The 15,064-nt window shown below is 40.6% G+C and overlaps 1 protein-coding gene across 2 annotated transcripts in view; it reads left to right on the top strand.

Moving 5' to 3' along the window:
• b3glcta (beta 3-glucosyltransferase a) overlaps nucleotides 1–15,064 on the top strand; it is a 131,739-nt gene that overhangs the window by 22,832 nt on the left and 93,843 nt on the right. The gene's annotated exons all lie outside the window — the stretch shown is intronic.

Raw genomic sequence — 15,064 nt, 5'->3', positions numbered from 1 at the left:
GTTGTTCCTCTGCTCCCTGGTTAGTTGATTAGAGACTCACACAGTAGTTGCATTTGTTGCGTTAAACTTTAATCCCCTGCTCATAGAAAAAAAAAAGACTGGCCTTCAGCCTCACAAATTACTTCATTACGAGCTGCCTCTGCTTCTAACGTGTTATGTGCTTCCCGGATCCTCTCGCTTGTTCCGTTTTTCCTCACCTCTGAGTGACATTTTTTTTCTTGCGTTGGCGTTTTCTGCTCTGTATAATAAGTAATAAACACGCGCAGTTGCTCTTCTGCTTCGACTTGCTGCAAGACCATGTCAACAGTGAGCCTCCCTGCAGGGCTTGCTTAATACGGCAAATCACGGCACGACTTCTCTATCATCTCGGCTGAAGAGATTTGACTTTGTCTCGGTGAAGTATGAACTTGCAAACATACCCTGTAGCTGTAGGAGACTTGAGTTGAGCTACAGTGGAACGGGAATAAGAGGGGAAGCAGTTTGGATAATGCTGTAAATACTTCCAGAATGTTTCAAACCACACGTCGCTTGTCCATTGCTTCTTTTGGACTCACATTGAGCTACCAACTGCTGTAAAAAGGCAAAATAAAAAAAGACCTAAAAGGCACACAAAGTAACAATTAGCATAGTAGCTAATAGTGGTTTCCAAAAAAAGGGTTTCAGATTAATCACGATTCTTATTTGTAACAACTCTTAATTGATAATTTTTTTTTTTTTTTTTAAATCGATGAATTTTTTTGTTTTATTTTTTTTAATCTGTCCTGTCCAGCCACTCAGGCAAATCATATTGTTGATGTAGAGGCTCATATTTGCTGTACAGATCTACTTTAGAAAAAATAAGTGTTGGCTACTTTCTCTTGTTACCTTAATTGTATTTGACTTTATTAAATGTTGGGGAAGCATTTTATTAAACAAAAGCAGTTTTCTTGTAAGTAATATAGAAATTGATCAGATCTGTTTATCTATTTTGTGGAGGAATGTAGTTAATCATAGAACTGGCATCCAAAGTTATTCAAAAGATTTTGAATTTGAATCAAGAATCTTTTAAATCGAGAATCAGTTCTAATTCAAATAGTTACTCGAATCGTGTTGTGCCCAAAGATTTACAGCCCTCGTAGCTAATGACATCACTGCTCTGCTAATGGAGATCAATCAGCCCACTCACAATGGATGTGTGCTTTAGGCACAAAACTACAGCACTGCAAGCTTACAATGGGTGGATTAAACGTTCGCACAATGAGACAAGGTTTGTACAACATATCATGTTTCAATGCGGTATGAGGGACGCAAAACAAAAAGTTTGTATAGTGAGGAGTATGTAAATCCGCTGTAGTTTACCAGGATGAATCTTTATAGGCAAACACAAAGTGGCATCAAAGTCAAGTAGCTGTGATAAGCATGTACAGTAGCAACAGATTGTATACATAGAAAAGCTGGAGCTGAAGTCTCAAATGTAAAGAAGTGGGATCATTTTGAATCCCGATCAAATATTGTGGTGAGGCTTTTAGAAATTTGAAAGTGATATTAATCAGATTTAGGGATGGAATGTTCTAAACATTTCATATCATGGTTATTGTGACCAAAAATTATCACGGTTAACATTATTAACAATATACTGTTAAATGTGCTCAAAAACTATTTATACAGATACGGAACTCTTGTCATTCAGAATAATCATTAAAATAATTTAATAGGCATGCAAAATACTATTCTTGGCAGGAGAAACTATATGTAAAAAAAAATACTTCCGTCTTTTTAAGATACATGTTATTGTAATTTAAACTACCATAAAATATGTTGATTCTTTTCTGTTTAAATTTGCAAACATTTTGCAAATTTTCAAAATGACAAAGGCGAGCAGGGTTTGCTGCTTCACTTCTGGTTCATGTGATGTCACATGGATTAATTTCTTGTTGTCGACACATGGCTAGTTAACCTTTTTATGATCAATGTGCCGCTGAAAGTAGTTCCTCTGCGTTAGCTCTTATAATAATGTCGTTCAAACTTGGTTACTATGCATTAAAAGGAGTGTTGTTGGCGGTTTTTGTAGATATTTTGTTATCTTATCCTCTACTTTTTTGCTGTCTGGTACGAATTGTATATTACAAAGTGTTCTTGTCTCACATAGGGATTGTATTTGGTAGAAAAAAAATCCCAAAAAGTGCAGTTTCTATTTACAAACAAACAGATTTTATTTTCACCATTATATAACAAAATAGAACACTTTATTGTCATAAAACAGGAGAGCGTGACGAAATAAATATGTGGTCTAAAGAGAAAGGGCAGTTCTTGTTGTCAATGAATGAACAATAACAGTTTTTCGTGTGTGCAATAATGCCTCGCTTTTACAAACAATACATGTGCAAAATCAATAAGCCGGTGGAGGTCTAGTGTGTCTCAACCTTTTCAGTACATCTATTCTTAGACATGACTGACCGGGAAAGACAGAAAAGACAAAGTTTTGACCCTTACATGTTGCCAGGTTACCATTAGCTTTTGTGTGTGCGTGTGTGCGTGCACGCCCGTCCGTGTGTGCGTGCACTTACAAACCCCATTTCCATTCGAGTTGGGAGATTGTGTTAGAGGTAAAAGAAAACAGAATACAATGATTTGCAAATCGTTTTCAACCCATATTCAATTGAATACACTACAAAGAAAAAATATTTGATGTTCAAACTCATAAACTTCTTTTTTTTTTTGCAAATAATCATAACTTAGAATTTCATGGCTGCAACACATGCCAAAGTAGTTGGGAAAGGGCATGTTCAACACTGTGTTACATCACCTTTTCTTTTAACAACACTCAATAAACGTTTGGGAACTGAGGAAACTAGTTATTGAAGCATTGAAAGTGGAATTCTTTCCCATTCTTGTTTTATGTAGAGTTTCAGTCGTTCAACAGTCCGGGGTCTCCGCTGTCGTATTTTACGCTTCATAATGCGCCACACATTTTCGATGGGAGACAGGTCTGGACTGCAGGCGGGCCAGGAAAGTACCCGCACTCTTTTACTACGAAACCACGCTGTTGTAACACGTGGCTTGGCATTGTCTTGCTGAAATAAGCAGGGGCGTCCATGATAACGTTGCTTGGATGACAACATGTTGCTCCAAAACCTGTATGGACCATTCAGCATTAATGGTGCCTTCACAGATGTGTAAGTTACCCATGCCTTGGGCACTAATACACCCCCATACCATCACAGATGCTGGCTTTTGAACTTTGCGCCTATAACAATCCGGATGGTTATTTTCCTCTTTGTTCCGGAGGACACCACGTCCACAGTTTCCAAAAATACAGTAATTTGAAATGTTGACTCGTCAGACCACAGAACTCCTTTCCACTTTGCATCAGTCCATCTAAGATGAGCTCGGGCACAGCGAAGCCATCGGCGTTCCTTGGTGTTGTTGATAAATGGCTTTCGCTTTGCATAGTAGAGCTTTAACTTGCACTTACAGATGTAGCGACCAACTGTAGTTACTGACAGTGGTTTTATGAAGTGTTCCAGAGTGACCCATGTGGTGATATCCTTTACACACTAATGTCTGTTTTTGATGCAGTACTGCCTGAGTGATCAATTGTCCGTAATAATATCGCTTAAGTGCAGTGATTTCTCCAGATTTTCTCTGAACCTTATGATGATTTTACGGACAGTAGATGGTAAAATCCATTAATTCCTTCCAATAGCTCGTTGAGAAATGTTGTTCTAAAACTGTTCGACAATTTGCTTACAAATTGGTGACCCCTCGCCCATCCTTGTTTGTGAATTACTTAGCATTTCGTGGACGCTGCTTTTATACCCAATCATGGCACCCACCTGTTCCCAATTAGCCTGCACACCTGTGGGATGTTCCATATAAGTGTTTGATTATAATTTCTCAACTTTATCAGTATTTATTGCCACCTTTCCGAACTTCTTTGTCACGTGGTGCTGGCATCAAATTCTAAAGTTAATGATTATTTGCAAAACAAATCTTAATCAGTTTGAACATCAAATATGTTGTCTTTGTAGCATATTCAACTGAATATGGGTTGTAAATGATTTGTAAACCATTGTATTTAGTTTATATTTACATCTAACACAATTTCCCAACTTTTATGGAAACGGGGTTTGTACTTTAAAGGGGTAGTATTTTGATATATTTTTTTTCATTTTTAAAATAATTAATTTTGGTCTACATAACATCTAATGGTGGTTCTTTGGTGAAAAAAATACATAGATTTTGTTTTACAGACCTACTTGTAAGCAATATTTTTGCTCCCTCTCAAAACAGCTCCTTTTGAGAGGCAGAGTTGTTAGATGCAAATTAACCCCCTCCTTAGTTGCTGAGTCAGCATTAACCCTAAGCGGTCAGATTTTTATTTTTAGCTTTAGTTTTCTAGCTTTTATTGTGCGCTTTGGGCATTGATGACCGGCACCAGCAATCTGTTTTGAGCGACTTTAACCCGACTTCCACAATATCTGGTATCAATCACCAGCAGAGTGGGTTTTAAGAATAGACTGAGTGGCGAAGTATTGCGGAAAGAGATTTTTCTAGATTGTACCTAATGTCATGAGTGGTTCATTTGTCTTCTTTTGACTTATTTTTTGCTTGAATTCCTTCTTGTTTCTGGTTACTATTTTTGTATTGATATTATCTTGATTTTGTAGTTACTTTATATCATATTTTATTCATTATGGTACTTTTTTGTCACTTAGAATATCATTTGTCTTTGGTACACTAATGAGTATATTGTAGGCCATTGGTTCTTTGTTTAATTTTTGCAAAAAGTATGTATATATATATATATATATATATATATATATATATATATATATATATATATATATATATATATATATATATATATATATATATATATATATATATATTAGGGACGGCGTGGGAGAGTGGCCGTGCGCAACCCGAGGGTCCCTGGTTCAAATCCCACCTAGTACCAACCTCGTCACGTCCGTTGTGTCCTGAGCAAGACACTTCACCCTTGCTCCTGATGGGTGCTGGTTGGCGCCTCGCATGGCAGCTCCCTCCATCAGTGTGTGAATGTGTGTGTGAATGGGTAAATGTGGAAGTAGTGTCAAAGCGCTTTGAGTACCTTGAAGGTAGAAAAGCGCTATACAAGTACAACCCATTTATTTATTTATTTATATACATATATATATATGTATATTTATATTTATATTGCTCTTTTTTATCTTCGGTATGAAGATTTTTATGTTAACTCCAAGTTATTGTTTTTTTGTTTGCTATTTTTGTATGAAAACATTGTATTATTGATCATGTTGTACTGCATTGTAATATTTTGTTTTGTGATTGTGTGATGTTTTTTTCCTGGAACCTAGGAAGAATAGTCTCCACTACGGTGTAGACTAATGGGGATCATTATTGAACCAAAAAAAACACAACGCAACATCCCAAATGAAATAGCAAGATCAACTCATGGTGTTTTATTGTCTGCATGATAAGGAGACAAAGCAGGCGGACGAGAGAAAGAAAGTACACCACACTAAGGTTAAACTTCCACCGAGTCATTATCTCGCCAATGCTAAATCCTTGCCGTTTCCACATGTATATCGACATTAAATTGCTTGTCTATTCAATGTCACGTTCATAATTTCACTGCTGCTGCTTTGAACACTTGTAAACAATAGAGGGTCAATAAACTACCTACGACCAACATCGCTTCAGTAATAACAGATTATTTATTTATTTATATAATGGTCCATTACCAAACAACATAGGCACGGATCAAATTTAAAGTAGTTTTTAGGAAAATCATTCTTTATTTTTCCGCAGAACAGTTCCATTAGAAGGCTAAGTTAGGTGCACAACAACTCCAGCCAACAAAGCTAACGTACACATTTCTAACGTACTGTTATTACTTACCATTCCCTTGTATCCTCCATTGCCATAAATAATAGTCATTGAGCACACTATTAAAAGTCCTTTTTTGGAATATCCATCTTTTTGTAATGGTTTGTGGGAAGCAGGACTCTTGTTTGTACACACGCAAAACAACTTCTTCTGAATTATAGGCGCATTGTCACAAATAGTAAGGCACGTTTTACTTCAGATGGGGCTAAAAGTTTGTCTAGTAACTTGTGCTATTTAAAACTACCAACAACAGAGCATTTTCGGTCTTCGTGTCGCACCTTGGTTGTACTTTGTTTGCACTACAAATGCTTGAACGATAGATAAAATGGCGGACTCACGCAAAGACCTTTGGGTAAGCCTTTACCATTTATAAAGATATCCGCAGATGTCACAGGTCAGAAAAATGTTGCAAAACTGACAAATTCCAAACGGGCTACCTGGAGGAAGTAGGGAGGAAGGCAAGATTGTTTTATAAATATCTCTAAAATGCCTACACTGTTTGATTTAACATTTTTAGGACGTATGCAGATCCCAAATACACATAAGCAGGACCATAAGATAAGAGAAGTTATTTAATTTAATTAATGAATTTTTCTGCAACACTCACTGTCTGTTAATTGTACATAGAAGTAATCACACATTTTCTTTGTACGCAGTACTTTGTTACCTCACCATGTTTTCGACCCAAACTGTAAAAAAATGTTGATATTTCTTTTCTTTTTTTTCTCGATTTCCTGACAACACAAACACATTAGAAAGGAATGCACATTTTTAGGTCATGGAAATGCTCCAGTTTAGGCTTCTTTGTGTGTCCCGTGCTTGCAAACAGGACCCTGAATAATAACAAGTCTTAATTACGCCGGGGTTACTGCTTTGAAGGTTTGTCAATTTGTTTTGCTTTTAGTCTTTTTAATCAGTGTTTGATTGGAACTTGTTTCAGAAAAGGATGAGCAAAATAGACGTGGGATAGTTTCCAAATCTAACTAGTACACTATGCTCAATGATTTGTGTTGTGTTCATCTTTTAGAAGGACGGATAGGACAGTCATAACACTCAATCTTCAAGCCTGTGGCATGTTGAGATAAAAGCCCTTTCTGTAAGGAAATAGGCCACGTTTGATGAAAACGCTTTCTTAGACGTCCAATGTCGGAGTACTTTTTTTCCTAAACAAAGAAATAACCTAAATAACATAACTCGAAGACCTTTATGAAGATGAAAAACCATGGACCCAGATTTCCCTCGCCCGGACGCGGGTCACCGGGGCCCCCCTCTGGAGCCAGGCCCGGAGGTGGGGCACGATGGCGAGCGCCTGGTGGCCGGGCCTGTTCCCATGGGGCCCGGCCGGGCACAGCCCGAAGAGGCAACGTGGGTCACCCCTCCAATGGGCTCACCACCCATAGCAGGGGCCATAGAGGTCGGGTGCATTGTGAGCTGGGCGACAGCCGAAGGCAGGGCACTTGGCGGTCTGATCCTCGGCTACAGAAGCTAGCTCTTGGGACGTGGAACGTCACGTCACTGGGGGGGAAGGAGCCTGAGCTAGTGCGCGAAGTCGAGAAATTCCGGCTGGATATAGTTGGACTCACTTCGACGCACAGCAAGGGCTCTGGAACCACTTCTCTCGAGAGGGATTGGACCCTCTTCCACTCTGGCGTTGCCGGCAGTGAGAGGCGACGGGCTGGGGTGGCAATTCTTGTTTCCCCCCGGCTCAAAGCCTGTACGTTGGAGTTCAACCCGGTGGACGAAAGGGTAGCCTCCCTCCGCCTTCGGGTGGGGGGACGGGTCCTGACTGTTGTTTGTGCTTATGCACCAAACAGCAGTTCAGAGTACCCACCCTTTTTGGGAACACTCGAGGGAGTACTGGAAAGTGCTCCCCCGGGTGATTCCCTTGTCCTACTGGGAGACTTCAACGCTCACGTTGGCAACGACAGTGAAACCTGGAGAGGCGTGATTGGGAAGAATGGCCGCCCGGATCTGAACCCGAGTGGTGTTTTGTTATTGGACTTTTGTGCTCGTCACAGTTTGTCGATAACAAACACCATGTTCAAACATAAGGGTGTCCATATGTGCACTTGGCACCAGGATACCCTAGGCCGCAGTTCCATGATCGACTTTGTAGTTGTGTCATCGGATTTGCGGCCTCATGTTTTGGACACTCGGGTGAAGAGAGGGGCGGAGCTTTCTACCGATCACCACCTGGTGGTGAGTTGGCTGCGATGGTGGGGGAGGATGCCGGACAGACCTGGGAGGCCCAAACGCATTGTGAGGGTCTGCTGGGAACGTCTGGCAGAGTCTCCTGTCAGACAAAGTTTCAATTCCCACCTCCGGAAGAACTTTGAACATGTCACGAGGGAGGTGCTGGACATTGAGTCCGAGTGGACCATGTTCCGCACCTCTATTGTCGAGGCGGCAGATCGGAGCTGTGGCCGCAAGGTAGTTGGTGCCTGTCGGGGCGGCAATCCTAAAACCCCTTGGTGGACACCAGCGGTGAGGGATGCCGTCAAGCTGAAGAAGGAGTCCTATCGGGTCCTTTTGGCTCATAGGACTCCGGAGGCAGTGGACAGGTACCGACAGGCCAAGCGGTGTGCAGCTTCAGCGGTCGCGGAGGCAAAAACTCGGACATGGGAAGAGTTCGGGGAAGCCATGGAAAACGACTTCCGGACGGCTTCGAAGCGATTCTGGACCACCGTCCGCCGCCTCAGGAAGGGGAAGCAGTGCACTATCAACACCGTGTATGGTGCGGATGGTGTTCTGCTGACCTCGACTGCGGATGTTGTGGATAGGTGGAAGGAATACTTCGAAGACCTCCTCAATCCCACCAACACGTCTTCCTATGAGGAAGCAGTGCCTGGGGAATCTGTGGTGGACTCTCCTATTTCTGGGGCTGAGGTCGCTGAGGTAGTTAAAAAGCTCCTCGGTGGCAAGGCCCCAGGGGTGGACGAGATCCGCCCGGAGTTCCTTAAGGCTCTGGATGCTGTGGGGCTGTCTTGGTTGACAAGACTTTGCAGCATCGCGTGGACATCGGGGGCGGTACCTCTGGATTGGCAGACCGGGGTGGTGGTTCCTCTCTTTAAGAAGGGGGACCGGAGGGTGTGTTCCAACTATCGTGGGATCACACTCCTCAGCCTTCCCGGTAAGGTTTATTCAGGTGTACTGGAGAGGAGGCTACGTCGGATAGTCGAACCTCGGATTCAGGAGGAACAGTGTGGTTTTCGTCCTGGTCGTGGAACTGTGGACCAGCTCTATACTCTCGGCAGGGTTCTTGAGGGTGCATGGGAGTTTGCCCAACCAGTCTACATGTGCTTTGTGGACTTGGAGAAGGCATTCGACCGTGTCCCTCGGGAAGTCCTGTGGGGAGTGCTCAGAGAGTATGGGGTATCGGACTGTCTTATTGTGGCGGTCCGTTCCCTGTACGATCAGTGCCAGAGCTTGGTTCGCATTGCCGGCAGTAAGTCGAACACATTTCCAGTGAGGGTTGGACTCCGCCAAGGCTGTCCTTTGTCACCGATTCTGTTCATAACTTTTATGGACAGAATTTCTAGGCGCAGTCAAGGCGTTGAGGGGTTCCGGTTTGGTAACCGCAGGATTAGGTCTCTGCTTTTTGCAGATGATGTGGTCCTGATGGCTTCATCTGACCGGGATCTTCAGCTCTCGCTGGATCGGTTCGCAGCCGAGTGTGAAGCGACCGGAATGAGAATCAGCACCTCCAAATCCGAGTCCATGGTTCTCGCCCGGAAAAGGGTGGAGTGCCATCTCCGGGTTGGGGAGGAGACCCTGCCCCAAGTGGAGGAGTTCAAGTACCTAGGAGTCTTGTTCACGAGTGAGGGAAGAGTGGATCGTGAGATCGACAGGCGGGTCGGTGCGGCGTCTTCAGTAATGCGGACGTTGTACCGATCCGTTGTGGTGAAGAAGGAGCTGAGCCGGAAGGCAAAGCTCTCAATTTACCGGTCGATCTACGTTCCCATCCTCACCTATGGTCATGAGCTTTGGGTCATGACCGAAAGGATAAGATCACGGGTACAAGCGGCCGAAATGAGTTTCCTCCGCCGTGTGGCGGGGCTCTCCCTTAGAGATAGGGTGAGAAGCTCTGCCATCCGGGAGGAACTCAAAGTAAAGCCGCTGCTCCTCCACATCGAGAGGAGCCAGATGAGGTGGTTCGGGCATCTGGTCAGGATGCCACCCGAACGCCTCCCTGGGGAGGTGTTTAGGGCACGTCCAACCGGTAGGAGGCCACGGGGAAGACCCAGGACACGTTGGGAAGACTATGTCTCCCGGCTGGCCTGGGAACGCCTCGGGATCCCCCGGGAAGAGCTAGACGAAGTGGCTGGGGAGAGGGAAGTCTGGGTTTCCCTGCTTAGGCTGTTGCCCCCGCGACCCGACCTCGGATAAGCGGAAGATGATGGATGGATGGATGGATGGAAAGAAATAACCTTAAAAGCATGTCTTTTTGTGTGTTGTGGTACTTTTGCCACTTTTTTTTAATTTAAAATTGTAAGAAACATTCCGTTGATGATACTATCAACAGAAAATTCATCATTTTAATTGGATGTCTCTTACTTTAAGAGACAAGTGTTAGGTTATGGTTATATTTCATTTGAAAATTATTAGAGCATTTTAATGCTGACAAGGAAAAGAAATAAACTGAATGAGAGCTCGATACAAAATATTTGTAGCAATCCCAGTAGCATGCAAAAATGATTCATAGTGTCTGTCGGTAGCAATAAATACCTTGAGAGTGATCAGAGTAGACTGTGATTTAATTATAAATGTCAATTTTAAGGCATTAACTCAAGTGATTAATTACAAAAAATATTGCATTAATCATGTACATACGCAGATTAGTCATGCAATATATTTTAATTTTGTTAACCTTAATGGGGTCATATTATAATATTTTTTTTCTACATTTAAAATATATCCTTCTGTTCTACACAACATGTAATGGTGGTTCTTTGATCAAAATTTAGCATGAATTATATTTTCGGAGACGCTTCAAGACTCTTCAGGATGCGCCGTTTTGTGTGCGGTCTCATTTACGTGCCTCCACTTCGACTGCGTCTTCTCCACGCCAGCCATGTTTTAGTTTTTAGCGCTTCTTTTTGGAGTCTACTGACAGATATGAGTTAGAACTATATATAACTTGGTATTAAACAGCACATTTAGAAGAAGTATGAAGGAAGGCAAGATTGGTTTATACACATCTCTGCCATACATTAATGTCTGGATTTCAAACTTGCAGGACTTAATGCAGATCCCAAATACACAGAAACATCTACCAATTGGTAAGAAAAGTTGGTTTTGCATAATAGGTCCCCTTTAACTAAAACTCTTTGACCTCACCTTAAACTCAGAGTAGTGTGCTCGCTCTAAAATAAACCCCAATGGGATATTGTATAAAACAGTTTTGAGCAAATAAATCCAGTATTTTTCAGACTATAAGTCACAATTTTTTTCATAGTTTGGCAGGGGGTGCGACTTATGTGTGAAATTATTAACACATTACCATAAAATATCAAATAATATTATTTAGCTCATTCACGTAGGAGACTAGATGTATAAGATTTCAACGGATTTAGCAATTACGAGGGACAGATTGTTTGGTAAACGTATAGCAAGTTCTATATGTTATAGTTATTTGAATGACTCTTACCATAATATGTTACGTTAACATACCAGGCACCTTCTCAGTTGGTTATTTATGCGTCATATAACGTACACTTATTCAGCCTGTTGTTCACTATTCTTTATTTATTTTAAATTGCCTTTCAAATGTCTATTCTTGGTGTTGGGTTTTATCAAATAAATTTCCCCCAAAAATGCGACTTATACTCCAGTGCGACCTATATATGTTTTTTTCCTTCTTTAATACTGTATGCATTTTCGGCAGGTGCGACTTATACTCCGGAGTAACTTATACTCTAAAAAATACGGTAAGAAACATTCTGATAACAAAATTGCATTTATATCTTAATATTGGGCTCTTTTTATGTTCTATTAAATCGTACAAGCTGGTAATAACCTGTGATTATTCAAAATTAATCCAAATGAAAAAGTTTGATTAATCTAATTTTAAAAAAATATAGTCGTTTGACAGCACTAAATATAATGTAAAATTCAGAATATATTCACATTATCACAAGCATTATAAAAAATGGAAGAGTAGATAACTAAAAATCAAGCAATCAATCAAAGTTTTTTTATATAGCCCTTAATCACAAGTGTTTCAAAGGGCTGCAGAAGTCACAACGACATCCTCGGCTCAGATCCCAAATCAGGGCAAGAAAAAACTCAACCCAATGGGATACAATGAGATACCTTGGAGGGAACCGCAGATGTGGAATCAAATACTGTATACCGTAATTGTATTTAATTAAGTTATTGTAATTATTGAAAGGTCTAATATTTTCTGATAATATTCTTATGTATTATTAAGACCAAAGAAAATGTCACAAAACGATCTGTCACTTGTCCATTGCAATGGGAGCAGTAACATTTAAAGGTAGATTTTTCTTACAGGATATTGTGTTTGATTGAGGTAATGCTCAAGTAACACATCATATCGGACCATAGTTTGTGTCCTTCACCATGACCATTTACTATTCATTAACTTGAAAAGACTCGCACAGCACGCTGCAGGGCGACGGTTACCCCAGGCAACAAGATTCAGACCAGCGTTAACATTTTGGTCCAGTCTGGTGCAGTTGATCTGCGCTCACCAAAACACGAGTCAAACATGTCAGTGTGCGGTTGTCTAAGCTACACCAGTTGTCACAGCCACTGCCTGCAGATCAGCTTTGTTAATTATTATGTTTATGTCGTTAACATACGCACATCCAGTATTACTTTTACATTCTTTTATATATATATTTAAATAGTTAGCACTACCTGTTTACCCTCGTTTATGAACACCTTATAACAGGACTGTCAGTTGTCAGTTGCAGTAGGCATCGTAGCTTCATTTCTTAACACATCTGATATGCATCTGGGGGGTTTCGGGTAGGTAGTTAAAAAAAACTTTGAGTTTAAACCTGTTGACAGAGTTGATTTACGCTAAGTGTTGGATTCCGGATCGTCCGATCTTATAGTTCAATGAATCCTGAGTATGTTCAGTCTGAGTTAGGACCCCAATAAAAAGCCCTGATCAATGGAGCAGTGATAATACAATCCACCAGAGCAACTGGGGACAGAAAAGGTTGTCTTTCTTTAACTAGCTGGAACTGAAAGTGTTAATGCATGTTCATGGTTTAGAAAGAAAATTATTATTGAATCAAAGTAATTTTTTGAATTGTAGTGGATTGATATTGAAGGAAATATATTATTTGTTTTAATTATATTTGAAATGTAAGGTCAATGCAAATGCAAAGTATAAGTATGTTTTTTTTTAACCAGGCACTTTCTGTTAAACTTAAATGTGAGATGCACTATATATTTAAAAAAAAAGATCTGCCATTTCAGGTTAGTAATCTAGCTCATACCAAAGACTATAAAAATGGGACCCATTACCTCCTTGCTTGGCACTCAGCATTAAGGGTTGGACTTGGGGGTTAAATCATCACCATAAATGATTCCCAGGAGCTGCACCGCTGCCGCCCACTGCTCCCCTCACCTCCAAGGGGGTGATCAAGGGTGATGGGTCAAATGCAGAGAATAATTTCACCACATCTTGTATGTGTGACAATCATTGGTACTTTAACTTTAACTTTTAGTTATGATTACAATAGTATAACTAAATAATGTATAGTTGTCTTTGTGAAATGTTTTTTTTTAGTTGAAATGTGGCTGTTTGCAACATTTAAAGAAGAACTGCACTTTTTTTGGAATTTTTCCTATCGTTCACAATCATTATGAAATACATGACAACGGATGGAGTTTTTTTAATGCATTCTAAATATTAGATAAATGCGATCAAAAGTCCGCTTACAATGTAGCCTAAGTTAGCCGCTCAATTCTGCCTATAAAGCTCTTAAAAACTTCCAGGTACCTCCATTAGGGTTTTACTGTATGTATAGTGGGGCAAAAAAGTATTTGGTCAGCCACCGATTGTGCAAGTTCACCCACTTAAAATGATGACAGAGGTCAGTAATTTTCTTCATACGTCCACTTCAACTGTGAGAGACGGAATGTGAAAAAAAATCCAGGAATTCACATTGTAGGAGTTTTAAAGAATTTATTTGTAAATTATGGTGGAAAAAGAATGTTTGGTCAACCATTCAAAGCTCTCACTGATGGAAGGTTTTGGCTCAAAATCTCATGATACATGGCCCCATTCATTCTTTCCTTAACACGGATCAATCGTCCTGTCCCCTTAGCAGAAAAACAGCCCCAAATCATGATGTTTCCACCCCCATGCTTCACAGTAGGTATGGTGTTCTTGGGATGCAACTCAGTATTCTTCTTCCTCCAAACATGACGAGTTGAGTTTATACCACAAGGGATACATGGATGATACAGCAGAGGATTGGGAGAATGTCATGTGGTCAGATGAAACCAAAATAGAACTTTTTGGTATAAACTCAACTCGTCGTGTTTGGAGGAAGAAGAATACTGAGTTGCATCCCAAGAACACCCTACCTACTGTGAAGCATGGGGGTGAAAACATGGTGCTTTGGGGCTGTTTTTCTGCTGAGGGGACAGGACGATTGATCCGTGTTAAGGAAAGAATGAATGGGGCCATGTATCGTAAGATTTTGAGCCAAAACCTCCTTCCATCAGTGAGAGCTTTGAATGGTTGACCAGATACTTATTTTCCACCATAATTTACAAATACATTCTTTAAAATTCCTACAAAGTGAATTCCTGGATTTTTTTTTCACATTCTGTCTCTCACAGTTGAAGTGTACCTATGATGAAAATTACAGACCTCTGTCATCATTTTGAGTGGGAGAACTTGCACAATCGGTGGCTGACTAAATACTTTTTTGCCCCACTGTACATGATGTAAGTATTTATGTAATGTAGTAACGGGCAAAATTTAATAGTAACATTTAGAATTTACGTATTTTGAACATTTTAAGCATACCCGGCGTATTAATTAAAAGAAAAACGCATCAAAACAATGGCTTTTTTTCTTTTTTTTCCTCATCACAAATTATTACTCACTGCAGACTTTATGAGAGCCAAAAAAATAAATAAAATATCACTTGCGGTATTAGGTCTGCTGTCATTAGGATGCCAACTGCTAGGATGTACATATATT

Source organism: Nerophis ophidion, linkage group LG18 (assembly GCF_033978795.1).
Source record: "Nerophis ophidion isolate RoL-2023_Sa linkage group LG18, RoL_Noph_v1.0, whole genome shotgun sequence".
NCBI lineage: Eukaryota > Metazoa > Chordata > Actinopteri > Syngnathiformes > Syngnathidae > Nerophis > Nerophis ophidion.
This window is presented reverse-complemented; position numbering and strand designations above follow the sequence as displayed.